This window comes from Lissotriton vulgaris, chromosome 6, assembly GCF_964263255.1.
Source record: "Lissotriton vulgaris chromosome 6, aLisVul1.2, whole genome shotgun sequence".
NCBI lineage: Eukaryota > Metazoa > Chordata > Amphibia > Caudata > Salamandridae > Lissotriton > Lissotriton vulgaris.
Window position 1 is genome coordinate 42,804,715 of NC_141694.1, and position 26,780 is coordinate 42,831,494.

The following is a 26,780-nucleotide window of genomic DNA, read 5'->3' on the forward strand; positions in this document are numbered from 1 at the left end:
CTCTTCCATTCTCATGCCTTTACTACTCACCCACTACCACATAAAGCTGATTTCCTGTCCTGAGGCCTTCCAATGACAAGTCATATTTGGAAAAGGACGTTTCCTGAAGAGCCTTGAAATGGTCTTGCTGCGAAGCAGCACTATTGCGACCTCCAGCTCACTGCGTCTCACAGTACAGGCTCTTTCAGCGGCTCTCTTCCTGGGCGACAGTAAGTTCAGTGTCCGTTCATCGCCAGTGAAATGAAGCAGAGGAACAGCAGTAGGTTGAAGAGAGTAAGAAGTTTATTCTGCGTCAAGTAACTACAGCCATTCCAGAAGGGAGACTTCCTGGGTGGGTCCCACAGAGTTGCCCCTCCCAGGCTTCCCACGGAGCGGGGGCTGTCGCTGCGTCCACAGGCCTGAGATCGACCAGATGGCTCTTTCCAACCCCCGCCCCCACCCCTCCGCAGACCCGCCCCGCCCCCTTGAAAGGGGTCTGGATGTCTAGATTTCGCTGCCACTTTTGTAAAAATCCCGCCATTTTTACAAAAGTGCCCGCAAAATCGGCACTTTTGTAAAAATGGCGAAATCCTGGAGGGTCTGAACAGTTGGGAAAACGTTTATAGCGTAGTGGTAAAAATGACTACTCCCACTCCAGAGAGTGCAACAGTAGGCAAAACCTTGGATACCGTAGGGGTGAAAATGACTATTTACACTCCATTGAGTGCAACAGTAGGGAAAACGTTGGATAGCGTAGGGGTAAAAATTACTATTCCCACTCCAGTGAGTGCAACAGTAGGGAAAGTGCTGGATAGCGTAGGGGTTAAAATTACTATTCCCACATTCAGGTTGAAATCAGGATAGTGAGCGATACTGTAGACAAGGGTGAAAATCATGATTGAGAATTGCACTGTATATTGTTCACAAAACTATCACCAGGTTGAAGTTAATAAAGGAAAATATACACACAATTAGATATAAATGTCTGTAAACGAAAATTAGGATACATCCTCCGGGCCGGTGGAAGCCACCGCCGGCCCGGAGGATGTGGATTCACTGCCGCGGACCTCGAAAACACCCCCCGCCAGATCATGATGGCGGTGGGATCAGCAGCGGACAGCAGGTCTGTCCGCCGCTGATCCGCGGGGTGTTGACCGCAATTTGGTGGCGGTGTCTGCAAGACACCGCCAGCCAAATTATGATGTGTGTGCAAACATGCTTTTCCGCTGCGGCTTTTCCGCGTGAAAAGCATGTGAACATTTGCTTCTGGGGGTCCTTGTGGGTCCCCAGGGTGTCGGGGTGGGAGTTGCACATGGGAGGTACCCCCCTGCATTTGCATGCACAAAGCGGCAGGCACCGCACGGTGCCTGCCGCTTTTTGCATGCAAATGCAAAGCATGCATATTTAACTTTGCTGCGGGTGCTGCTTAAAGCAGCACCAGCCGCAATGTTAAATATACGGGATGTGACCACCAGGGTGGCGGTCACATCCTAATTCCGATGGAGGGAACACCGCTGCCCCTGCGGATGGTCCCTCTACCTCGGGGGTGGCGGACGGACGCAAGTCCGTCCGCCATCCTAATCGATGACTAAGTATGGCATCTACCTGGTATTAATATATCACAAAGCACCTGGAGTAAATGCATGCAATTTCTAATCTCTGACAAAATATCTAACTCACCAACCATTCACCTGAAACCACGAAGCCCAACTAATTAAAACACCGCCTTGGAATTAATAGGTCACAAAGTAACCAGAGCAAAAACATGCAATTTCCCTTGAGAGATCATGATTAATCACACTAACCAACAATAGTCACTTGACTAACCACTAACCGTGGGTTCCCGAGTAGTGTGCTACTCGCCGTAAAGGTTTTCAACTCCTCGTCAGAGGTAGTAAGCACTATGTAAATGCAATTACAATAAAGAAAGCTACCTACAACCTGATGAATTGGCTTTCCTTCATCTCCCAAACAATTTTCCCTCCCTAAGTGGCCTAGTTCTTTATGAATACCACAATACATTTTGTTAAGAAGTGAAACTCCACACAGGAAACTTGAAGGAAGGGAGTTTATTCGAATAGGATACTTCTGTGCCAACAACAGGAGTGAGCTCCCCTATATTCTAAGGTGAGCTTCACTCCAACATTCTACTGGTGGGAGAAACCAAGTGAGGGGAAATGGACAGCAGGGGGAGAGGGGCATACCATGTTACAACACACCTCCCTGTGTAACACAAAGTCATAGGGAAAAGACCAAAAGGTAATAAAATAGCAACAGCCTAGATTTTACAGCAAAGAAGGCAATTGAAAGACAGTTCCATAACATGCAATGAAATACAGTACATTTAATTGCATATAAAACCAAGGTAGGACCCCTAGGAAAGAGGAGCCACAGTGAGCACAGAAAAGTACCTTACATGCTGTAGTCGGCTTGCCACACCGGACACCTACGTTGCCGTGCAACTCTTCCTAAACTGGATTCACCTACCGTTTCTCCAGAATCATCATTGCTAGAGAATTTGGAGACATGAACATTAGTGCAAAGAGCCAGTTTATCCATGCTCCACAGATTCCCGTCTTCTAACAAAACAGAACTATTGTTTACTTTCCTTATTCTAAGGGGTTTTGAGAATACGGTGGGTTTGGACTTCACTAGCGTGGGATTCTTGACTACCACCCAATCCCCAACCTTCCATTCTCTGTCCCTTGTACCCCATTTGGCATCATACTTTTCTTTGTACTTTGTTTGATTTTCTTTCACTTTTTCTGAGACAAGATTCCTGTCAACCCACACAGGGGAACCTCCATTTAACCAATTGGGTGTGAGCTTGGAACCTGGGTTCCTCCCTTTCAGAGAGGTAAATGGGGAAACTCCGGACACAGAATTGGGTGTGATGTGATATGACCACAACATCTTTCTTATGCAATCTACCACAGAGTCTTTAGTAGACACAGCTAGTTGAATAGTGTCCTTCAGCATTCTATTTGCCCTTTCTACTAACCCATTTGATTTTGGAGAGTACAATGGGGACTTGATGTGAACAATGGATGGCTCGTTTAAGAATACCTTCATCTCTTCTGAAGTGAATTGCACCCCATTGTCCGTCATCACTTCACTGGGGATGCCCTCCTTTGAAACGGTCTCTTTAAGAAAGTCAATGAGGTAAGCAGTGGAGATGGAAGGAACAAACTTGGTGGTTACCCAATGGGAGTGATAATCGATCAGAACGAACATGAATTTTTGAGAAGGCTTTAACATATTCAATGGGCCAATAATGTCCATCCCTAATTTGTCCCAAGGTTTGGTAGGCACGGGGACTGGAACCAACGGAGCTTTGCGGACATTCTTGGATTTGTCACTGGTTCCACACTCAATGCAATTCTTCACAAGTTCTTCAATTTGATTGTCCATTTTAGGGAACCAATAGCTTTGCCGAATTTTACTTTTCGTCATACTGCGACCCGGGAGAACTTCATGTCCCAACCGTATGATTTGACCTCTCATGCCTGATGGAGGGACTAGCTTATTACTTCTCCAAACCATGTCTTCAACTATGGATAACTCATCCTTCACACACCAGACCTCTTGGAGATCCTCCGGCACTTCTTTTTTTTCTTCTGGCCAGCCTTTAGAAATCATCTCTTTCAATTTGTGCAACACCTCATCTTCCTGAAGAGACTTCTCCCACTCCTCCTTTCTTATGGCCGGGAGGTTCATTTCCCAAAATTGGCATACGTGATAGACAATCCGCCAAGGAATTTCTTGAGCCTGGGACATGAACGATGGAATAGTTGAACCCTTGCAGTCCTAAAACCCACTTTGAGATGCGTGGAGTGGTATTCTCTAGCAGTTTGGTGGCAAATAGCGGGATCAGCGGTTTGTGGTCCGTCTTTAAACAGAACGGAATGCCCCACAGGAAGTACTTGAAATGGTGAATAGCCCAGGAACACGCCAGTGCCTCTTTCTCGATGGTGGAATAATTCGCTTCTGCAGTCTTCAAGGTTCTTGAAGCGAAGGCTATCACTCTTTCTTCGCCATTTACCACTTGAGTCAAGGAAGCTCCCAACCCTTTATTACTAGCATCAGTTGAGAGTGTAGACTTAGCATTTGGATCGAAGGTGTGTAGGATAGGGGCATTCATTATGGTTTCTTTGACGTGTTGGAACGCGTGTTGGTGTAGCGTGCCCCATTCATATTTGGCTCCTAGTTTGAGCAGTTCACGGAGTGGCTGTACTTGGTCAGCAAAGTTCTTCACAAACTTGGACATATACTCAACTAAGCCCAGAAAGGATTTCAATTCTTCTTTATTTTCCGGCGCACAAGCAAATTTGACTGCATCCACCAAACTAGCCTTGGGTTTGATGCCTTCACTCGAAATTGTGTACCCCAGATACACCACCGACTGCACCCCCACCTTGCATTTTTCTTTCTGGGTCATGACTCCCGCCTTGCTGAGTTTAGAGAGGACCACCTCCAGAATTTTATTGTGCTCCTCTTCTGATGCTCCATAGAGCAAAATATCATCCTGGAAGCAGATAACTTTTTCCAGGCCTTGCAGGATATTTTGCATTATGCGCTGGAAAACAGCAGCTGCCAAAGCTATCCCAAAATGTAGCCTTGAGAACTGATAGGCTTGAGAACTGATAGGCCCCAAAAGGAGTTATGAATGACGTGAGGTGCTTTGAATCTGGGTGAAGGACAACCTGGTGATAGGCTGAGGACAGGTCTAGACCCGCGAAATACTTTGCCCCTGAATTCCCATCAACATTTCATTAATGTTTGGGAGGGGGTGTCTGTCCACCCAGATGTTGGCGTTCAAATCCCTGAGGTCAACACAGAGACGGATGCCCTTCCCCCCCCCTTTTGCCGCAACTACAATGGGGGCCAACCACTCTGAGCTTTCAATATGCTCTATTATTCTGTTATCTTCCAGTCTATTTAACTCTGTCTGTAGGGGTTCTCTTAGCAACAAAGGGACAGACCTTGCTTTGTGTACCACTGGTTTGGAATTAGATTTTAGTTTGATCTTGTGGAGGAATCCTTTAAGTTTCCCTAACTTGTCAGTAAAGACCTCTGGAAATTTCTCACACACCTCCTTCCCAACCATAGGCCTATCAATTAGCATAACCTGTTCAGGGGCATTTGGATCTAATTTGATGCCTAGGTCTTTTTGGTGTTTCCACCCCAACAGATTAGATCCATTTTTGGTGATGTACACTTTTCCCAATGTAGACCTATCTTTAAAATCAATACGCATCAACAACATACCAACCAAAGGAATGGGGTCACTGGTGTAACCCCCTGGTTTTATGTTAGGTGACAATAGGTTATACTCTATTTGTCCTGAATTTTCTTTGAACGCAGTTTCACTAATGAGAGTGTATGGTGAACATGAATCTGCAAAAACATTATATGCAACATTGTCCAGTAATATCTTGCATTCAGGATATACGTTCTTTTCCTGTTCCCCTATGTTCATCACTTGGAAAATAATGTCTCCCTCCAACAGTTGGTCTGACTCTTGGACCACCATGTGAGTCGTACTTTTCTTTTCGTGGCATACCCTTGAAAAATGGCCCCTTTTTTAGCAATTACTGCAAGTGACTCCCCTCGCTGGACACTTTACAACATTCGCTAGATGGTTAGGGTTACCACATCTATAACATTTAGGCTTGTTGGGCTGAACACTATGTTTATTCACCTCAGGTTGGTTAAGCTTACTTTTAACATCTCTCTGAACTACTTTGTTCACACTATTGTCATTAACTTGTTTAACCTCGCTAGCCTCCTTCATTTCACTCATGCAGTAGCTTGTGTGCTCAATGCTGATGGCAATATCAATAGCTCTTAGTAAGTCAGGTGCTTCAGCTACGAGTCTCTCCAGAATTTTCTTTTCACATGTGCATCTAACTAATTGGTCCCTGATTAATGACTCAGTAAGTGGACCAAACTCACACGTGGCTGCCAAACCCCTCAAAACTGCAATATAATTCTTTACTTTCTCATTTTTCCCTTGCACCAGCAAGAAAAATTTATGGCGCTCAAGAACTATATTAATCCTGTCACCAAACTGTTCTGCCAATTTTTTCACTGTAGCCTCATACACATCAGGTTGAGCCCCACCATCACCTCGCACATTTACGTTAGCACCATCAACAGCTACTTCCGGTAAATCTTCAAACACATCCCTTCCATATTTCCCTAAATTATGCAGTAAAATGTGTTGCTTTCTTAATGAAGAAAATCTATTTCCTCCTATTGCAATTAGATATGATTCAAACAAATTAAACCATTTTTTCCAGGAGATGATGGGATCTCCTGCTTCATCCAAAAATGGTGGTGGCTGTGACATGTTTAAGGCTGTCATGATGATAGCAAAAGAAAGGAAAGAAAGGAATAAAGAAATGTTAGGTGAGAGAAAGACAACAGGAAAGATGAGGTTAAGAACAACCAAAAGGGTAGCAATATAGAAGGTAAAGGAAATCAGTCGAATAACCAGGTCCTGAGGTACATACAGGGTGCATAGGACTGGCCAATAATGGTAAAAACTGCAAAGCTGTGCTCCTTAGAGAGGAGACACCTGTGGAATGCTGAAGGAGACCAAAAATGTGTCTATGCGTACCAATGGAATAAGGAAGAACTCTAATTAGAAGTAGAAAATGGGTTGCACCTGGAGACACTAAAGGTATAAATAAAGCTCCTACACATGTATTTACCACCCAAAACACATTTCAATAACACCAATAAACCCACATTTGATTATTAGAAAAAACTGTGCCCCCCACTCCCACTCATTGCAGGTAAAAACCGTGGATGGAAAAATAACAGTTATAGAGAAGGTAAATAGGTAGCCCGTCAATGTAAATTGAAGTTAGTCAAAGTCTCCCTCAAGCCAACCAGCTGGGACCCTTAACCCACAGCGCTGAATTTTGATGCAATACTGTTCCTTTGACTCCGTGAGGAGTGCTCTCAGTCATGAACCTTCCCTGTAAAAAAAAAATCCCAGATCTGTCCAGTCAAACTTGAAACGCGACGTGTCCTACCTCCTTTTGGTCGCAAACAATATGACAGGAAGAACTAGAATAGACGTAGCCCAACCGGAGGGTTCCGAGAAGTCTACACAGACCAAGAAAGGGAAGAGGCAGACTCTAACTCGTCAAGTTGCCTATGAGGCTTCTGAGACTAAGAGCCGAAAACAGAGATCTTCTGTGCGGAAACCCTTTTTTGTCGTCATGAAGTGGTCCGCCCTCGCTCGTTAATCTTTCAAGCGGCTGACGTGACAGGAACTTGAGGCGCGCAGTCTGATCACGTAGACTTTCTCCGCCAGCTACCCGTCAGCAGCAACAAGCGTCCAGTTGCCGCGGTAACTTCGAGGTAGCGAAATATGTGACTGACAACAACCAGGTCAAAGAAGTTCACTACGCAAATTTCCCACGCCAATGCAGGCGGAAACGAGCACGCGTCCCGATGCCGAAAAAATACTTCACATACCCAGACACAGCTCTAATGCGAGTGGTAAATTGGAGGGGGGGAAATGTAGGTAATCCAGATGTTATGATTACCGATTCGGTAAAAATCGGTATTTACCGATTCGGTAAATACCGAATCGGTAATGCCCATTGCTTCCTATGGGCTTTGAAGCCCATAGGAATCAATGGGCATTACGGATTCGGTATTTACCGAATCTGTAAATACCGAATCCATCAAGGGTGCAGGGGGTGTCACTTTGACACCCTCTGGCACCCCCAATACAGGCGTGGGTGCCATGTGGCAGGCAGACATGCCCTAAGGGCATGTCTGCCTGTCACATGGCATAGGTGTGCATGCACACATGTGCATGCACACCGGAATCGGTATTTTACCATGAGGTTTTATTTCATGGTAAAATACCGATTCTGTAAGGCCTCTGGGACTCAGAAGAGTCCCACCTACATATGTAAAATACCGAATTGGTATGAATACCAATTCGGTATTTTACAGATTCGGTATTTTACAGATTCGGTAACTTTACCGATTCGGTAAATATACCGAATCGGTAAACAAGGTCCCTACATCTCATTGACCCATTTACCGGTCGGTAACGGCCGAAATCGGCCGTTACCGACCGGTAAAGGCCACCTACATCGGGCCCATAGACACGAAAGCTGTTGTATGTATGCCTGACTCTGAGACTAGGGCCCCGATGTAGGTAAAAGGGAATTTCCGATTTCAAAATACCGAGGCGGGCCGAATCGATATTCTGAAATCGGAAAACGACTTGTAGGAAAAAAAAAAAGAAATAATACTGATTCTATAGGCATCGGTATTGTGAATCGCTACGTACCGAATCGGCACGGACCGAATCGGAAAGTACCGAATCGGCTACCACCGAATCGGAAATAGCCGAATCGGTAAAATCCGATTCGGCAATTACCGAATCGGAGGTCTGAAAACACACCCATGGCCAAAAAGCCCATAGGAATGCATTGAACAAACCGAATCGGTAAAATCCGAATCGGTAAAATCCGAATCGGTAAAATCCGAATCGGTAAAATCCGATACAGCCAATGAGGTGGATCCCCCCTCCCCCACCCAAGCAGGGAGTGGCAACCCTGGCAGGTGCAGCTAATTAAGAACTTTCTGGAGAGCCTGCCTGAGCTGAACACTCACAGTGAGCAGCAGTGGGAGCAGGAGGCAGAGAACTGTTGAGAGCAAGATGGCAAACACCACTGAGAGCCAGAAGGCTGGCCAGAAGAGAAAGCCAAAGTTCAGTAGCATGGAGCTGCAGGTGTTGGTGGAGGAGGTGGTGAGGGTGCACAGGCAGCTATTCGGGAGGCTGTCCCTCACTGTGCAGGACAGCACTAAGAGGAGGCTCTGGAGTGAGATATCAGAAAAGGTCAACGCTGTAGGTGTCACCCCCAGGTCCCTTGATGACTTTAAAAAACGCTTCTACGATATCCGCAGCCTGACCAAACGAAAGATGGCTGAGATCCAGAGGCAAGCTGGAGGGACATGTGGAGGCAGGAACCCGGCGCCACCCCTCACTGACCTGGAGGAACTGGTGTCCAGCACCATCGAGCGGGAGTGCGTGACAGGAATCGGGACCCTGGACAGCTCAGCCAGAGCTACAGCTACAGGTAAGAAGCATGCGCATCATGACACACCCTACCAGACAGCTCCCCTTTAGACACAATGCACAGCCAAACCCCAGCCCAGTACTGTAACCAACATACAAGAGAAAAGCATCATGGTATATGTAGTCAGCAGAAGGTAGCAAACTATGGCAGTGCAGAATCACAAGATAGGAAACAGTGGAACACATTCAAAGGAGATGCAAGGACATGTGCAATGCTTTAATTGTACTGACTGCAATACATCGGCACTCAATTTACTAATGCTTCTTTATACCTAGGGGCACCATCAGGCGGAGGACCACAGGCAACAGAGGCACCAGCACCAACTACCAGTGCAGTCGCAGGGCCTAGCACGAGTCAGGCTGCCGTGGAGGAGGAGGACAACACCATTGGGCTGGGTATTGATGGAGACCTGGCAATTGACTATGACTTACTACACTCCCCACAAATGTCAGGCACACCCCCCTTGCTGTTCTCCCCAGAGAACTCTCCTACAAGGGCCCACCCTGCACCTACACCACCTCCTGCCACGATTATGGCTGTGGCTCCAGTAAACCCTATCCTGGGAGCAGGGGGTCAGGCCCCGGCCACCACCACACCCACACCAGTGGCACCCCAGCCCACACAGCAGGGCGGCGGCAGCACCAGTACCCGGAGGCGTGCCATTCCCAGCACTGCAGCGCCAGCACCGGAGGGCAGTGTCTTCCAGGGCCTTGAAGGGAGCATGGTGAAAATCAAAAGGCAGCAGGCGAAGTCCATCATGGCCTGCCAGCGCCAGCTCCGCCAGCATAACCTGCAGATGGGCGAGATGGTGAAAGGTTTCAAGGCGTTTGTAGACACTAACAAAGAGGTAGCTGCAGGTCTTGCCAGGCTGACCACAGCCATAACACAGTGTGGTAAATATTTGATTTACCGTCTTAATTTCTATGCAGGTAAGTACTTAAACAAAAATAACTCAATCGGAAAGAAAGAGGCAGAGTCCGTGGTGTTAGAGTTCTTAGGGGTTTTATTCCTTAAAAAGGAATGGGTCAGGTACTGGATATCGGGTTCCTGCCACCACTGGGGTGCAGGAAGGGATAGAGCATAGTTTATTGACATTACATTACTTTTATACTTAATATACACAATAGAAGTCAATGCAGAAGGCATAACAGCTGAGAGAGACAAGATAAAGATACACACGTGTTGGTAATACGTAATCAGAAGGCGTGAACTAAGGCGTGCGCAGAGGTGTGTTCTAGAAACGTCACATGTAGGTGTCAGAAGTGGGTGGCTCTATGACAGAATAGTGCAGAGTCAGCAGGAATCGGTAGCTAGGATGCGCGCGCAGCTGCATGACGTGAGATTGACGTAAAGTTGGAGGGTGCAGGGGACTTGACATTTACACTAGAGGAAAGAGACAGAAGTCTGGCATGTCAGATCAACTCGATCCTATATCATATCTGGTATCTGATGTTTGGGAACCATATTATCTAGAAGGAAAAGGTCTCTCGGACAGAAGCTATTCTATACTGACTGTGAGTGCGTGTATAAGCGTCTAGGTGTCTGCATGAGATGCGAGGGGGCATGGGCCTACCATGGTAACAGAGACTATGAATTACTTGGACGGAGACAGTGAGGCCGGGCCCTTTGCTCTGCAGCTGGAAGGATGTTTACTTAAACTAGTAGGCAGGAATGTATTTTCGAGGAGCGGAACAGATAATTCGAAGGTTGAATACAGTCTTGGCAGGCAACAGGCTGAGCTGAGCGCCGTGAGCCGCGCAGGAGTAAGGCAGAGGTCACGGGTACAGGGGCCGGCTCAGGCTGAGGCATTTCAGAATCTGAAGGCAGGAAAAGGCTCGATGGCAGAATTCAGGGCCTACTTCGCCTGGGCTGGAAAAACGTGTAAAGTACACCACAAAAAGACGTTGGCAAGGCATACTTAGAAACGGACTATTCAACCCGTTCAGGGTGGGTCTGAAAGAGGACATGTTAACGTTGGACGCAAATGTGTTTGCGTCTTCATAGCTGGCACAGGAGGGAAGTTACATGCACTTTAAGTTCGTACATGGAGACGGTGGGGTACACGTTAGGGAACATTTCTTGACCATAAAATTTATATTTCCTCATTCCCTCCTTGTTCCCTACGGACCCTTCATGATATATCGATCCTCATGAACCGATCAGTCTGTTCACGTAACATCATTTGCTCTTCTTTCTTCTTTTCGCGTTTTGCATGGAAACTGGAATGCGGAATACATGACGTGGCGCACAGACCGCAAATCGCTGGCCCACATTGTAGACATAAGCAACAACTGAATACTATGAGAAGACCAATGCCTATGAAGGATAGGATCTTCCATCCCCAAGCAGTCAATGTTGTCCAGAACCAACCGGACCAAGTCCAGGTGCCTGGATTCTGATGTATCAAACTTGCAATTTTATGAAGACGTGTGATAGCTTTATATACAGTTGGCGCGTTTTCTGGAATGAAAACACAGCAACTTGACCCGATGACCTTACAAGCTCCGCCTCTATCTGCCAAGATGACGTCAATAACGAGACGATTCTGAAGAACAACAACCCGCATGGCGGACTGCTCTTCTGTTAAGTTGCCTAGAGCGGAGGTAGTTTCATTCACTACTGCTTCGAGGGTTCTAGTTAATTTGCGTATCAGTTTACTATTGAAAACAGCACCTAAGTAGGGGAAGAAACCTTTATTAAAGTCTGTGTATTGCTCCCAAGCCGTTTCAGTATAGTCGACAATCGGGAGATCTCGTCTGAGTCTACTGTTTACTAGATTTGTATTTCGGTGATAATCAGGAGGAGCTAGGAAAACAGGGGGCAGAAGGAAGGCAATGTAACAGGTACCATCCCAATCTAGGGGTAAGCGTATGTATGCGGTATGGCCACAAACAAAGTAGGAATGACGAGTAGCTCTAAATGTAGACCTGCCTTGATCACTGAATTCGACCACAGTGGTACATTTACTATGACCTAAGTGTACTGAACCCTTCTTTCTGAGACATAAGTCACCAGTGACTGGTAATACTGACATAGCAGGGAGAACTGGTGCAGCTTCGGATTCAACAGTAAGAATCATGAGGTTAATTGTGTAATTACCTAAACCATATACTTCATTTTCTAGATCAGTTCCTGTCCTAGTGGTAAGTCCCTGCTTGTCAGGGTAGCAGGCGTTAAGCAAAACTAAGTTCAGGTTTCCCCAAACCCAATTCCCTTCGAAAATAGCAATATCAGAATCTAAAGAATGAATTAATCTGAACCATGCACCACAGGAGCCATTGTGAGTGAACGGGTACGGAAAAAGAGGCAGAACTCCATTGTATTTCTGGTAGGGAGGGAGTCGGCCACATATCCAACAGTTGGTAGCATTGTTAGTCTGATGGGAGTGATGTAACATACTAATGAATGTATTGTTGCGCAGCGCAAGTCTGTAAGATAACTCATGTAATGGTAATTCACTAAAGGAATGTTCGGCAGAGACATTGTAAGCAGATTGTGTAGGTTTGAAGATAGGGTAATATACGGGCAGCAATATACTAGCAGCAATAATCAGAAGGCTCAGAAAAAACAAAATCAATAATGTCACTATACAGTGACTACGGAGTGATTTACAATATGCACGTTTCTTGAATTGTCTCTCTCTCTCTCTATCTCGATCTAGGGGATACATGTCAGAAACTAATTTAACCGATTCACCTAGGGGAGGACTTAAACAATTAAACTGTCTGACTTGCTAGATCGTAATTTAGTTCTGTACTCTTCTTACGGAGTTTTATCTCTTTTGGGTACTTTAAAGTCACTAGATTCTAGGCAGTCCTTTGAGGGGGTGGACGAGTCAGTTTCGGGTAAAAGTTCGTTAAATTTTTTTATATGACTCGTGTGGATCCACCCCTTGCGGCCTTCAACCTTGATAGCGGTCCTCGTGGTCAGAAGGACGAGCTTCGGCTCCTGCCAGCGGGGCTCCAGCGGACTCCTCCTATCGAAGTTGCGGATCAACACCGTGTCCCCTGGACGGACATCGTGTGGCTTTACATCAGTGTTGTCGGGAAAGGCTGCAGCAACCTGTGAACGACATGATTGGAGTGCAGACATCAAGGAGGCAAGATAATCTGTCAGCATATTGCAATCAACATCAGTTATTTTCTTAGGCATGGGCGTCCCCCACATATTTGGTGGCCTGCCAAAAACCACCTCATACGGGGATAGCCCTGATCTCGAATGAGGAACCATCCTCATGTAGAATAATGCAACTGGCAGGGCGACTATCCAGTCGACCCCTTTCTCTTTACAAACTTTAGCAAGACGGGTCTTTAATGTCTGATTATGCCTTTCTACAAGGCCAGCTGCCTCGGGATGTCGGACGCAATGGAATTTCCACTGGTATCCTAGCAGAAGTGAAACCTGCTTCATGAGCTCGGACGAGAAGGGCTGTCCGTTATCTGAGTACACGATACGAGGCAAGCCGTACCGTGGGAAGAATTCTCGGACCAACTGCCTGGCAGTGGTCGGAGCAGTGTAGTCTGGGACTGGATATGCTTCGGTCCAACGGGAAAGTGCACAAACAACTACGAGGACATACTTAAATCCTCGACATCGGTCCATCTGGATATAATCCATCTGGAGGACTTCAAAAGGGTGATCGGGAGGATGAAATCCACCTTGCTCTACAGGGACGCTTTTACCTGGATTGAACTGACAACAGATCATGCAAGTACGCACTTTCTGTTTTGCTGCTGCTCGTAAGTGTTTGTTGTACCAGAGATTCTGTAAACTGTCTAACATGGCTTTTTCTCCTAGGTGAGCGGGACTATGTGCAGTATTTATTATGACTTGAACCATAGAATCGGGGAGAAACCATGTAGATTTTCCCTTCGTCATCCATCCCTGATCTGTCTGGATCCCTCCTAGTTCAGTCCATTTCTTGATTTCATCTGGAGTGGCATGTGTCTGAATATCGATTACATCTAGTGTGGGATCCTTAACAGCCATACAATGTGTCGGTACTATAATCTTTGTCACATCAGTTGTCTGGGTGTGAGTCAATGCTGTATGCTTTGCTGTTTGATCTGCCAGGTCATTACCCTGGGAAACAGAGTCTGTAACTTTAGTATGTGCTTTACACTTCATGATGGATATGCCCGAAGGCAGATGTATTGCTTCTAACAGTGCTTGAATGAGAAGACCGTGTTGAATCTTGGCTCCGTGGGAAGTCAAGAAACCTCGTTCTTGCCATAACATTCCGAAGTCGTGTACGACTCCGAAAGCATAACGAGAATCAGTGTATATGTTAACATTTCTGTTCTTGGCTAGTATACAGGCTCGGGTCAGAGCGATGAGCTCTTCTGCTTGAGCGGACAGTGTGTCAATACGATGTGTTTCTTTGACTTCGGTTTCAGTGGTTACTGCGTATGCGGCCACTAACTCTCCTGTACTTGTTCTCATGCATGAACCGTCCACATAAAGTGTCAGGTCTGGGTTGGTCAGTGGAACATCTGTTAAGTCTCGTCGGGGCTTTGTTACTGCATTAATAATCTCTATACAATCATGCGGGGCTGAATCTGTTATTATCGAGGGTAACAATGTGGCAGGATTTAGAATGTTACAGCGTCTGATTTCTATGTGAGGCTGGAATAGTGTCAATTCACAACCTGTCAATCGTGCTATAGTCAAGTGTTGTGTCTGGGTTCGGTTTAGAAGGACCTCTACAGAATGTGGAACTTGTACTGTCAATGGATGTCCTAGTACAATTGAGTCGCTCTGTCTGATTGCTAAGGCTGTCGCTGCAACTGACTTTAAGCACGCAGGGAGTGCCTGGGCTACTGAATCCAATGTACTCGAAAAATAAGCGCAAGGCTTATGTGAACCTGCTTGGTCTTGAGTGAGGACAGACAATGCTGTACCATCACGTTCTGTAACAAAAAGTGTAAAAGGTTTGCTGTAACATGGTGTCGCTAGAACTGGTGCTTGACATAAAGCTTTCTTTAATTCCTCAAAAGCCTGTGTATGTTCCTGAGTCCAAGGAAGGGCAGTCGAAGTCGCTGCCTCCTGTGTTGTCAACTGAATGAGTGGTTTAGCTAGAAATGCATACTGGGGAATCCATTGTCTGCAGTACGAGGTGAGGCCTATAAAGGCCCGCACTTCCTTTTGTGTCTGGGGTTGTGGCATATTTACAATTAACTGGATGCGGTCAGGAGTGAGCTGTCTCCCCACTTTGGACAGCAAGTGACCCAAGTACACAACTTGCTGAACACAGAATTGTAGCTTCGAAGGAGACACCTTGTGTCCCTTGTCGGCCAGAAAATGTAAAACTGTCAGTGATGCTTGTTCACATTCGGGTTCACTTCGTGCGGTGATCAGCAGATCATCGACGTACTGTAGTAAGGCAGTGTTAACTGGCATTTGGATACAATCAAGTTGTCTTTTCAGTGCTTGGCTATAGATGCTGGGGCTTTCTGTGAATCCTTGAGGTGCGCGTGAAAATTTGAAACTTCGTCCATTTAAACTGAATCCGAAGAGATATTGGCTCTCTGGATCGATGGGTACACTGAAGAAGGCGTTCTTGAGGTCAATTACAGTAAAGAACGTTGCTTCTGAATCAATAGCAGTCAATAAGGATGAGATGTCGGGAACCACAGGGTACTGTGGAACAATGCATTTATTCAGTTCTCGTAAATCAATCACCAGCCGATATACTGGCGGTGCATTGGGATCAGTACGTTTAAGAATCGGAATGATAGGGGAATTACAGATATTGGAGTCGGTCTCTACGACCACTCCTTGGGCAATAAGCTCTTCAATGATTTCCAGTAAAGCCACTACAGCATCGGGTGGTAACTTGTATTGTCTGATTCGGGGTAAAACAACTCCTGGTTTGAGTGTAACACGGTATGGTGTAATGTGCATGCAACCTACATCGGTTGGGCCTTGTGCCCACAGGTGTTCCGGTACATTTTTCAATCTGACATCAAAATCTCGTAATACATAGTGACCCTTAAAGTCACGCAGGAAAAGTCTAACTCCTTCCGGAGAACAACATATCACGGCTCCTAGAGCCTTCAGCGTCTTTATTCCTAACAAGTTTTCTGGACATGATTTCGTGAGTAACAAGTCTGTAACACGTGATAAGGGACCTACTGCTAGGGGGACGGGTTCTGATACTTCATTTACAATAGGCTTTCCTGAAAAACCAAGGGAAACATTCTGTGAGCCTGAGAGGGGTGCCCCTGAAACTTCATCATGGCTGATTGTTGTGCGGCTTGCCCCTGTGTCAATTAAAAACTTTCTGTCTTTTCCCAATACCTGGCTATGTACGTAAGGACCCTCTTGATCTACAGGAATCTCGATAAGGGGCAAGCCAACCTCCCTCTCTAGGCTGTTTCATGTGTATCGCTGATAATCGGGATAATCAGATTGGGCGTACTGGTACATTTGCTGTGAAACTTGCTGAGTCGCGGCAATGGGCTGTGGCTGTGATACCGCTACGGTCTGGGCGGTGTGTGATGAAGCATGCATAGGCTGTGTATTCTGTGAAGTCTGTGGCTGGACCTGGTCTTGTCTAGGCTGACGCGGTCTTTCTTTAGTTTTACCTGTCGCTATATTGTGTTTCAGGACTGGACATTCATTTACGTAGTGGCCTGGCTGCTTGCAATAGTTGCATGTCCCTTTAACGGGAGCTGCTGAGTTACTTGTCTGCGTCCCACCCTTTTTCTGACCGTCAGCTGGGACTGTCTGGGCAACTAGTATTTTCATTTTTGTGTCTTTCATACGTCTTTGTTCATGTTCTTGTTCTTCTCTAATTCTGTTCTGATGATATTGTAACATTTGTAACATCTGGGATGGCGTATTTGCTTGCCATGTGCTTTCGACTTTATATACACGATTCTTAACCTGCGTTAGGGAATTCTCTACTAATTTACTTACAAAAAGGTGTGGGTATGACTCGCTACTTGGTTTCAGGCCACTATTAATAATAAAACATTTCTCGAATCTTGAATAGAAGTCACTAGTATCTTCATCGTGTTTCTGTTTACAGGCTGAGATCGCGTCCCAGTCTTCCTTCTTAGTTGTCAATAATCTTGGCAAAACCTGTACTATCAAACCTGGTAATGCTTTTGCTTTTTCCCCAAGGCCTAGCCCTGGAGTACGAATTTTTTCTTCGTCTTCTATTTCAGCCCATATAATCTTTTTATCTCCCACCTCCCATTCTTTTTCTTTGAGTTTCTCATAGATGCCAGTAGGCAACAGTACTTTTAACAATTTCATAATATCCGTATATGTGTGGTCTCCCATGAGTAACATATCCTTAAGTTCTCGGTGAAAACCTGCAGGGTCTTTATCGTGACAGGGTACTAGTTTCTTCATTTCTAACAATTCTAACTTTGTCAAAGGTGTGTACACATACACGCGTTTCAGAGTATTATCTGTACCCATTACTGGGTGTACTTCTCGTAAAGGATTCTGTCTGTCCAAATGCTCCATATGAAACATTTTTCTTTCTGGGGGCGGAGCTGGAACATGTTGAGGGCCTAAGAAAGCGTTATATCTGTGTCGTTGCTCTAGAATTATTTGAATCAACTTGGTACTTAGGCCTCTCCATCTATTCATAAGTAGTGCTTCTAATGTATCAGGTAAAGGACCTGGGTCCGAATGTTCGTTTCTGTATAACGTGAGAAGATGCTGAATCATGTATACACTCGCTAATTTCTGCTCGTCTGGGGAAAGGTTCAGAAATGTCTGTGCTACGGTATCATCATTGTATATGCTAGGATTGTCAGCCCATAGTACTGCTGATCGGGCTAGTTCTTGTTCATCCATAGAATTGAGTACATGGTACCCCATTCGTTCTTGAAGCATTTTATCGGTATCTTGAAACAGATATTCAGAAGAATTCGGTTTTGATATACTAGACAGAAAAACTCTCTTGCTTTCTGGGCGAATACCTTTCCTAAGGTAATTTCCCTTACCTACGTACGCTATCGTTTCTTTAGGTTGTTGTTCGGGTTCCTCTCGGTCTTCCTCCCCGGAGGAATCAAGCCGGTTGCTATCTGCTTCACTTTCTTGTTTCTTTCTTTCATGTATCTCTATTACTTCTTTCCTGATCTTTTTGTACATACTTGCTATACAATTCTGTTTATCGTGTTTTCCCTCGGCTATGTTCTGGCCCCACTTGTTTAGTGCATCCAATTCGTCCTGGTCTACCCCAGGCCTGTCTCGTTCTCTTATTAGACAGTTTATGAAGAATCGTAATATACAACCTTGAGTGTCAGTTTTCTGGTAAGCCAGGGCCTCTTTAATACAGTCAGGATCTTCCCCAGTCTGGATAAAATGGTATATTCTATCTAGGTGATCAGTCATTCCTGGGAACAACATTAAGTAATCTGTGACTTTTCGTAAACGAAGGGATGCTAATAACATCCTATCGTCTTTACCGGGTACTGGATCGTATCTGCAAACTGGGAGGGGTTCTTTAAGCATGTCAAAATTTGAAGTTCGGGGTGTACGGTTCTTTAATATGTCCCTTATGTTTAACCTATGTTGTGGTGGCGGGGTCTGGTGACCTCCTGTCGCACCTCCAGAGGCGGATGCTTGAGTATGACTTGTCTGTGGGGACTGTGTAAGTAACTGAACTGGTGTTCTTCCAGGGTCAGGCCTAAACGGATTCAGAGTATCCATCTTAGGTGTAGGAAGTGGTGTGGGAATAGGTGGAGCAGGATTCCGGACGGGTGAACTTTGTTGTGGTAAGGGCGGTATATGGTCTTGGGGTGGGTTGCCACCTCCGTCACCATCAGTAGGTGGTACCTGGGCAGGTGGATTGGTGTAAGCGGGAGCTACATCATCTAGATAGGAGGCAAGGAATATGTCCTTTGTAGTTCGGTGATTTACTTTAGTTGGAACCAATGGCGGTGGCAGATCTTTCGGTATTTCTGAAGTGGCTTCAGGTGAACCCTCGGTCACTAAGTACATGCCATTTACAAGGTTATTTCGCATACGGTCTACTTGTTCTGCCTTTACTCGAATCCCCTCATTAACTAATTCGTTTTCTCGGGCTTTATCCGACTCTTCTCTATGTCTGTCTTCTCTTCGGAGTGCTTTTTCAGCACGTTTATGTGATTCTTTACGCCAAAATTCTATGGCATCTTTCTGAGATTGTCTGGCTTTCTTTTTCCGTAGCGCTTCTTCTACTTTCAGGATGCACTCGGCATCCCATGTTCCTGTAACGGGCCATCTGTGTCTTTCTTCTAGATGCTTAGTATAATCGGCCCATAAATCTAGGTACAGTATGGCATCTAAGCCATGCTTATGATACATAAAATTTCCAGGAGTGTCCCTAGGGGGGATAGGAATTTCTTCCTCTAGCATCCCTTTCCTAGTTCCTATCTGTCTTAGCTTATTGAAAAGCGGCATCTTGTTACTTAGTACTGGATACTCGATACTTGTTACTTACTTCTGGATACAGCTAGTTACACAAAAACACAGTAATGTACACAAAACAGTCACTCATACCACGACATTAATCACATAAAACATTTTGAACAGTAATGTAACACATATTACTACCCTTTATCCCAGATGTACTGCTAAACAGCACAGATACACTGTTGAGAACAGTGCAAGAACTTGTATGCTAGATGTACTGCTAAACAGCACAGATACACTGTCTAAAACAGTGCAGACCGCGTTTGCGTACCCAAACCCGTCTTTACCGGATACATAATAATGCACCCGTCTTGATGCGTCCCCAGCAACGGTACTCACCGGGAAGCACGGAACATAAGGCCTCGGAAAACTCGACTGGACTGGACCGGACTGGACTCGACTCGACTCGATACGTAAATACTTCGGAACTTCGGAACTGGTGGGCCTCTTGACACCTCGGACCTTGCTTCTTTCGGCTAGGCTCTGGTCGGGATCCTCCGCACTCCTCACCGCCTCGTCTGGGTGCTGATCGCAGTCTCCGTCACCTCCGTAGGCCTGAGGGAGATACAGGAAATCCTGCGGGTACGCGTAGTGTCCGTCACGACTGTGGCAGGGGACCAAAGCTGCAACGCACCAACCGGCGCGTGGGGTGGGGGAGGGGTCCCTATTCGGGCGCCAGAATAATGTGGTAAATATTTGATTTACCGTCTTAATTTCTATGCAGGTAAGTACTTAAACAAAAATAACTCAATCGGAAAGAAAGAGGCAGAGTCCGTGGTGTTAGAGTTCTTAGGGGTTTTATTCCTTAAAAAGGAATGGGTCAGGTACTGGATATCGGGTTCCTGCCACCACTGGGGTGCAGGAAGGGATAGAGCATAGTTTATTGACATTACATTACTTTTATACTTAATATACACAATAGAAGTCAATGCAGAAGGCGTAACAGCTGAGAGAGACAAGATAAAGATACACACGTGTTGGTAATACGTAATCAGAAGGCGTGAACTAAGGCGTGCACAGAGGTGTGTTCTAGAAACGTCACATGTAGGTGTCAGAAGTGGGTGGCTCTATGACAGAATAGTGCAGAGTCAGCAGGAATCGGTAGCTAGGATGCGCGCGCAGCTGCATGACGTGAGATTGACGTAAAGTTGGAGGGTGCAGGGGACTTGACATTTACACTAGAGGAAAGAGACAGAAGTCTGGCATGTCAGATCAACTCGATCCTATATCATATCTGGTATCTGATGTTTGGGAACCATATTATCTAGAAGGAAAAGGTCTCTCGGACAGAAGCTATTCTATACTGACTGTGAGTGCGTGTATAAGCGTCTAGGTGTCTGCATGAGATGCGAGGGGGCATGGGCCTACCATGGTAACAGAGACTATGAATTACTTGGACGGAGACAGTGAGGCCGGGCCCTTTGCTCTGCAGCTGGAAGGATGTTTACTTAAACTAGTAGGCAGGAATGTATTTTCGAGGAGCGGAACCGATAATTCGAAGGTTGAATACAGTCTTGGCAGGCAACAGGCTGAGCTGAGCGCCGTGAGCCGCGCAGGAGTAAGGCAGAGGTCACGGGTACAGGGGCCGGCTCAGGCTGAGGCATTTCAGAATCTGAAGGCAGGAAAAGGCTCGATGGCAGAATTCAGGGCCTACTTCGCCTGGGCTGGAAAAACGTGTAAAGTACACCACAAAAAGACGTTGGCAAGGCATACTTAGAAACGGACTATTCAACCCGTTCAGGGTGGGTCTGAAAGAGGACATGTTAACGTTGGACGCAAATGTGTTTGCGTCTTCATAGCTGGCACAGGAGGGAAGTTACATGCACTTTAAGTTCGTACATGGAGACGGTGGGGTACACGTTAGGGAACATTTCTTGACCATAAAATTTATATTTCCTCAACAGTTATGCGGCAGACTTGAGGAGCATGAGCTGTCGCGCAGGCGGGATGCCCGCGTGCAAAACCGCTCCATTAGCCACCTTGCTGCTGCAACGGCGCAACTGTGTCAGCGCGGTGCCAATATGGAGGCAAGTTTAACCCAAAACACCGCCGAGATAACCAGGGGAATGGCCCGCATCACTACAGCAATGGAGGCTATGATAATCTCAAACACTGCCGCCAATCCAGCCCTGGACCTGGGGGATGCTGGGGACATCAGCAGCCGCAGCAGCCCGGCCAGCGCTGCGTCAGAGCCGCGCAGGAGCACCAGGCGCTCTGCAGAAGCCGCAGGACATTCTGAGGGGGGTGAGGGACACCCCAGTGGGGCTGCCAAGCGCTCCAAGAAGTAGGCTGGCCAGGGCGGGTGAGGCAACCCGGACCTTAGACTTTTGTTTTCTTAGCTTCTACATTTTATTTTGTTGCACATCAGTGCAGTAACGGTGTTGCAACAGTATTAAAATTTGCCTTTTCCCACAACCATTTACCTGTCTGTGCATCTGTACTCACTCAGAAATAGTTTTCTGTAATCTCCTCACGTCTGTATCTGCCATCACTTGGCGTACACACCCCAGCTGGCTGTGTTAGTGGCACAGCATCGTTGTCGTCATGGTCCTCGTAGTCAGACAACTCCACCTCAGTGCCCTTCTTCACCGCAAGGTTGTGTAACATTGCACAGACAGCTATGATCTTGCAGCAGGTGATGGGGGTATGCTGCCTTGCACCTCCACTCTTGTGCAGGCATCTGAATCTACTTTTCCAGATGCCAAAGGTCCGTTCGACGACATTCCTTGTGCTTTTGTGGGCCCGGTTATACCTCCTTTGGCTGGGTGTGGAGGGGTTGAGGTAGGGGGTGAGTATGAAAGAGCGGAGGGCATATGCACTGTCGCCTGGAAGGAAAAGGGGTAACATTACACACATGCATACATGTATTACACCTAGCTACTTTGTGTTATGGGGTTCTGATGATGTGTCTCACCTAGGAGGTATCCTTCACCAAATTCGCCAGCCATCAGCCGTGCATAGATGCCGCTCTGTTGAAAAATGTAGGAGTCGTGGGTACTCCCTGGGAATTTTGCTACCAGGTCTGTGATGGTGCACTTCGCATTGCAGATCACCTGCACGTTGATGGTGTGCGTAGACTTCCGATTGCGGTATATGTATTCTGTGTCAGCTGGGGGGCAAATCGGAATGTGCGTGCCATCCATGCAGCCAATGATTTGGGGAAATTGTGCCATCTGGTAGAAGTCAGCTTTAGTTTGTAGCAGTTCTGCGTGGGTTGCAGGGAAAGAGATGTATTGGTCCATCCTGTGTATCATGGCGTCAAGGAATGTGTGGAAGAACCTTGACAGGCTGCTCTGGGTCACCCCTCCTACCGCTGCAACTCCACTTTGATAGCTGCCAGACGCAAGCAGGTGTAGGCTGCATAGCACCTGGACGTGTGCTGGGATGGCGTGTGCCCTTGGGGTGGGGTGGTCCAACAATGGTTTGAGGTCCCTGATGAGCTCAAGAATGGTGTCAGAGTCCAGCCTGTATCTCTGTAGGATCTCTGCCTCTGTGAGCATGAACAGGGTTATCCTCTGTCTGTAGACCTGTTCTTCTCTTTGCCATTCCCTCTGTCCTTCCTGCTGTAGCCGTAGCCGCCTCGCAATGACATAAAAAGCTGCCATCCTGCAAGTTGCAATGCATTTTGGGGCTGTTATTATGGGTTGGAGTTGGTTACCACCTGATTGTAATCCATGGTAAATACCGAGTGAATACTACCGATTTTGAGCCGAAATCGGTGTTTCTGTGCTTCCCTACATCTCCCCATCTGTCCGAATCGGGGACTTTCCCGATCGGTGATTCTACCGAATCGGTAGGTTCTCCGAATCGGCTTATGTCCGAATCGGTGTCTCTACCGATTCGGTACATGGACCGATTCAGCTTATTTCCGATTCGGTGTCTCTACCGAATCGGTACATGGACCGATTCTGATAATTTTCCGATTCGGTGTCACTACCGAATCGGTACATGGGCCGATTCGGATATTTTCTGATTCGGTGTCACTACCGAATCGGTACATGGACCAAATCGGTATTTTCATCCGATTCGGTGTGTTACCGATTCGCTACATATCCGATTTTCGGTATGTATGTATCGGATTATTATCCATTCGGTACTCATTCCGATTCGGTTTTCGGTCCGATTTTGACTTTTTTCTTTGCCCTACATCTCGATGCCAGTATACCGATTGGTAAGGGCCCAAAATCGGTATTTTCGGCCGTTACCGATCGGTAACGGCCTACCTACATCGGGCCCTAAGTCACCAGACCACATCAGAACCTATATAAACCCCAATCCAAACTAGCTCACAGTACTTTACCTGCCCTCCTAACCTTACCAGAGTGATAGGTAAGTTAGCAACCCAGAACATAACACTCTAGTCCCCTCAGGGAACTATGGAAACAAATTGTCACCTTTTCTTTTTTTCATTCATGCATGTCCATAATAAACACAACAAAGACACAAGAACAGTTTTCAATATTTATTGAAACTATCATTCTCAATTATAAAACAACTGTGCTGCAATTAGAAAACATATGAATGCCAGCAAAGTGAGTAGCATAACAAGTAAACTATATACAATGAGAAGCCCTACCATGTTTGAAGATATATCTGCCTTAGCCTATCCTCACCACACGTGCACAGTGATATATCATAGATTTCTGGGATTAGAACCAAACCCAATACCTGCTATTATTGTTAGGTAATCTGCATCTTAGGTTGCCCAAAGCTGGAACATTCATCTCAGGACCTCTCCTCTGCAAGAGTTCCCCTCTCTGTGTTCAAACGGCTCGTCTCGGTGTATATGATATGAGGTATCTTTTTTAAAAATAGCAAATGTCAATTTATGTTGTGCCTAAATACCAAGCTATGTTGCTAATCAAGCACAGAAAGACAAGGGACAGTGTTATTTGACCTGGTACGAGATGAGAAGAATCAATAACAAAAACATGTGCAGTGTTTTTCTAAAATAATAATGTGGCACACAAATAAACGTGCTGAGTGTAACATGTGCAATGCAGAGCAGCCTACAACTTGCAGCTAGTATGAAATAAGGAAGAACTAAGTGGGCTCTAAAGGGAACTAACAACAAGGGAGAATGACTGGACCTGCACCTTGAACCGAGGACCACCAGAGTGACTCCAAGGGCTAGTCGGCTGGCCTCCTGATCAAAGACTTAGGGACAGAAAAGGATCCAACCATCTTGTATCCAGCATCTGGATTCTGCCTTCTGTGACGTTTGCACCCAAGTGGTGCCACCCTGTTCCTGGACCCTTAGAAGTGGGCCTGAAGGTGTTCTGCCGGCCCAACTATGGTCCCCGCAGAACTGAAACAGTGCCCTGCAGCTCCTCAGAACTGTCACTGCACAATGCATCCCAGCGTAGCACCTCACATCGCAGCCCAGCAGCCTATCAGAACTAAGCTGTGCAATACATTTCAACACAGGACCTCGCATTGCAGCCCCATAGCTCATCGGAACCACCACTGTGTTACGCATCTTAACACAGGATCTTGCATCGCTGCTCCACAGGCCATCTTTATTTATTTATTTTAAATGTTTTATACAGCGCTGGCTGGACCCGAGGGTATCAGAGTGCTTTACAAGAGTATTCTTTGCAATACAGTAGAATTTACAATGAGGTAGTATTAAAAAAAACAATACAAAATGGTAGAAAGCAGCTTAAAAATTACACAATCTAATTACATGAATTGCAATGGGTTACAGCAAATTCGGAGCAATTGGGCTAGTGAGAGAGGGAAAGGATGGAAAAGAGGGAGGTAGCGTATAGGAATGGGGAGAGGCTAGGGAGGGGGGGTAGGTTAAGGCAATATCATACCGCTATACATGTATAATAATTGTAATGTAACAGAATTACAATGTATTAGAAAAAAAAAAAAACACCCAGACATCAGAACCGCCACTGCACATCTTCTCTGCAGGACCTCCGCAACCCGGATTTAAGGTACTTTGTTCAGCGGGCCAAACTGGGTCTCTGTATTTGGACTGTACTCCATCACACTCAGCCTGAACGTATGGCGTGACCAGATAACCACATTTAGCGCTTTGTAATTCTAAGCACTGTTTTCGCTTAAATCTTTAAAACTGCATATCACTAGTTTTACTAATTAGATTTTTGTTGTTTTGGTCACAAATAATTTATTATATTTTACACTATTTTTCTAAATTAGTGGGGGATTTTCTTGTGTTGTGTTTTCACTGTACTACTGTTTGAAGAGCTGCATAAATACTTTCGACATTTGCTCTAAGTTAAGCCTGACTGCTTCTGTGCCAATCTAACAGAGGGTTAAGCACAGGTTAATGTGAGGTTTGCTTGTGGTTCGCCCTGACAAGAATTGTGGTTGTTGCTTGGGTGGGGTATCACCCCCTTCAACTAGTAACCAGATTCCACCAAGCTCAGTCGTCATGCAAAAAAGAAAACACCTAAAATTTTGTCCCGCATCTTAACTAGTATATCCGTTTCGTATTGCTTCTGCCACAGACGTGTTTTCAGACTTACTTTGAGTTATGGAAGTTCTACAACATTCCCCTACATGAAGCATCTCAGAAGCTGCAGGATGTGCTGTTGTGTTTGACAGGAGCCATTGCCCATCACCCACCTCACTCTGTGCTCCTCTTGTTGAATTAATTCTCAAACTGATTACTTTGTTAATCATCCAAGGTTGGTTTCTCTGCATCTTCCAAAAATGTGAATGCTTTCATGAATGGTTCTGAACCTGTTCTGTTTCTACTTCTTTTGTTAGTAATGTGCGAAACAGGTCACCACTGACTCAATCTACCATTGAGGCATTTCAATCTGTCTACTCCTAAATCGGTTTTATTCATGTGTGTGTATTGTAAACTTCTACATGTAATCATGAACAGGACTAGAATGTCTCCAAGAATGCATGATGCATGTAGTTGGTGTATCTTTTCAAGTGCACTGCTAGGAATGTTTGTGAATAGAACAAAGTAAACACTCAGGCGGAGATGTACATTATTGCCTGAGTTTTTGTTTTTTTCTGAATAAATCTCATCATATTTATGTATGTAGTGTAGTGTGGAAACATTGCGTAATCAGCCAATTATCACAAAATGCACCCTAATCTTCTTGACACACTGAGGGCCTCATTACAATGTCGGTTGGAGTTGCCTCCGACCAACATGGCTGTGATATCGGGAACGACTGACCTCTGGTCGGCGTCCCGTTTGCATTATTACAATGCGACTGCACATGGTGAGGTCACAGACTCCCATTTCTCTATGAGAGCTTGTGTGGCAACCGGAAA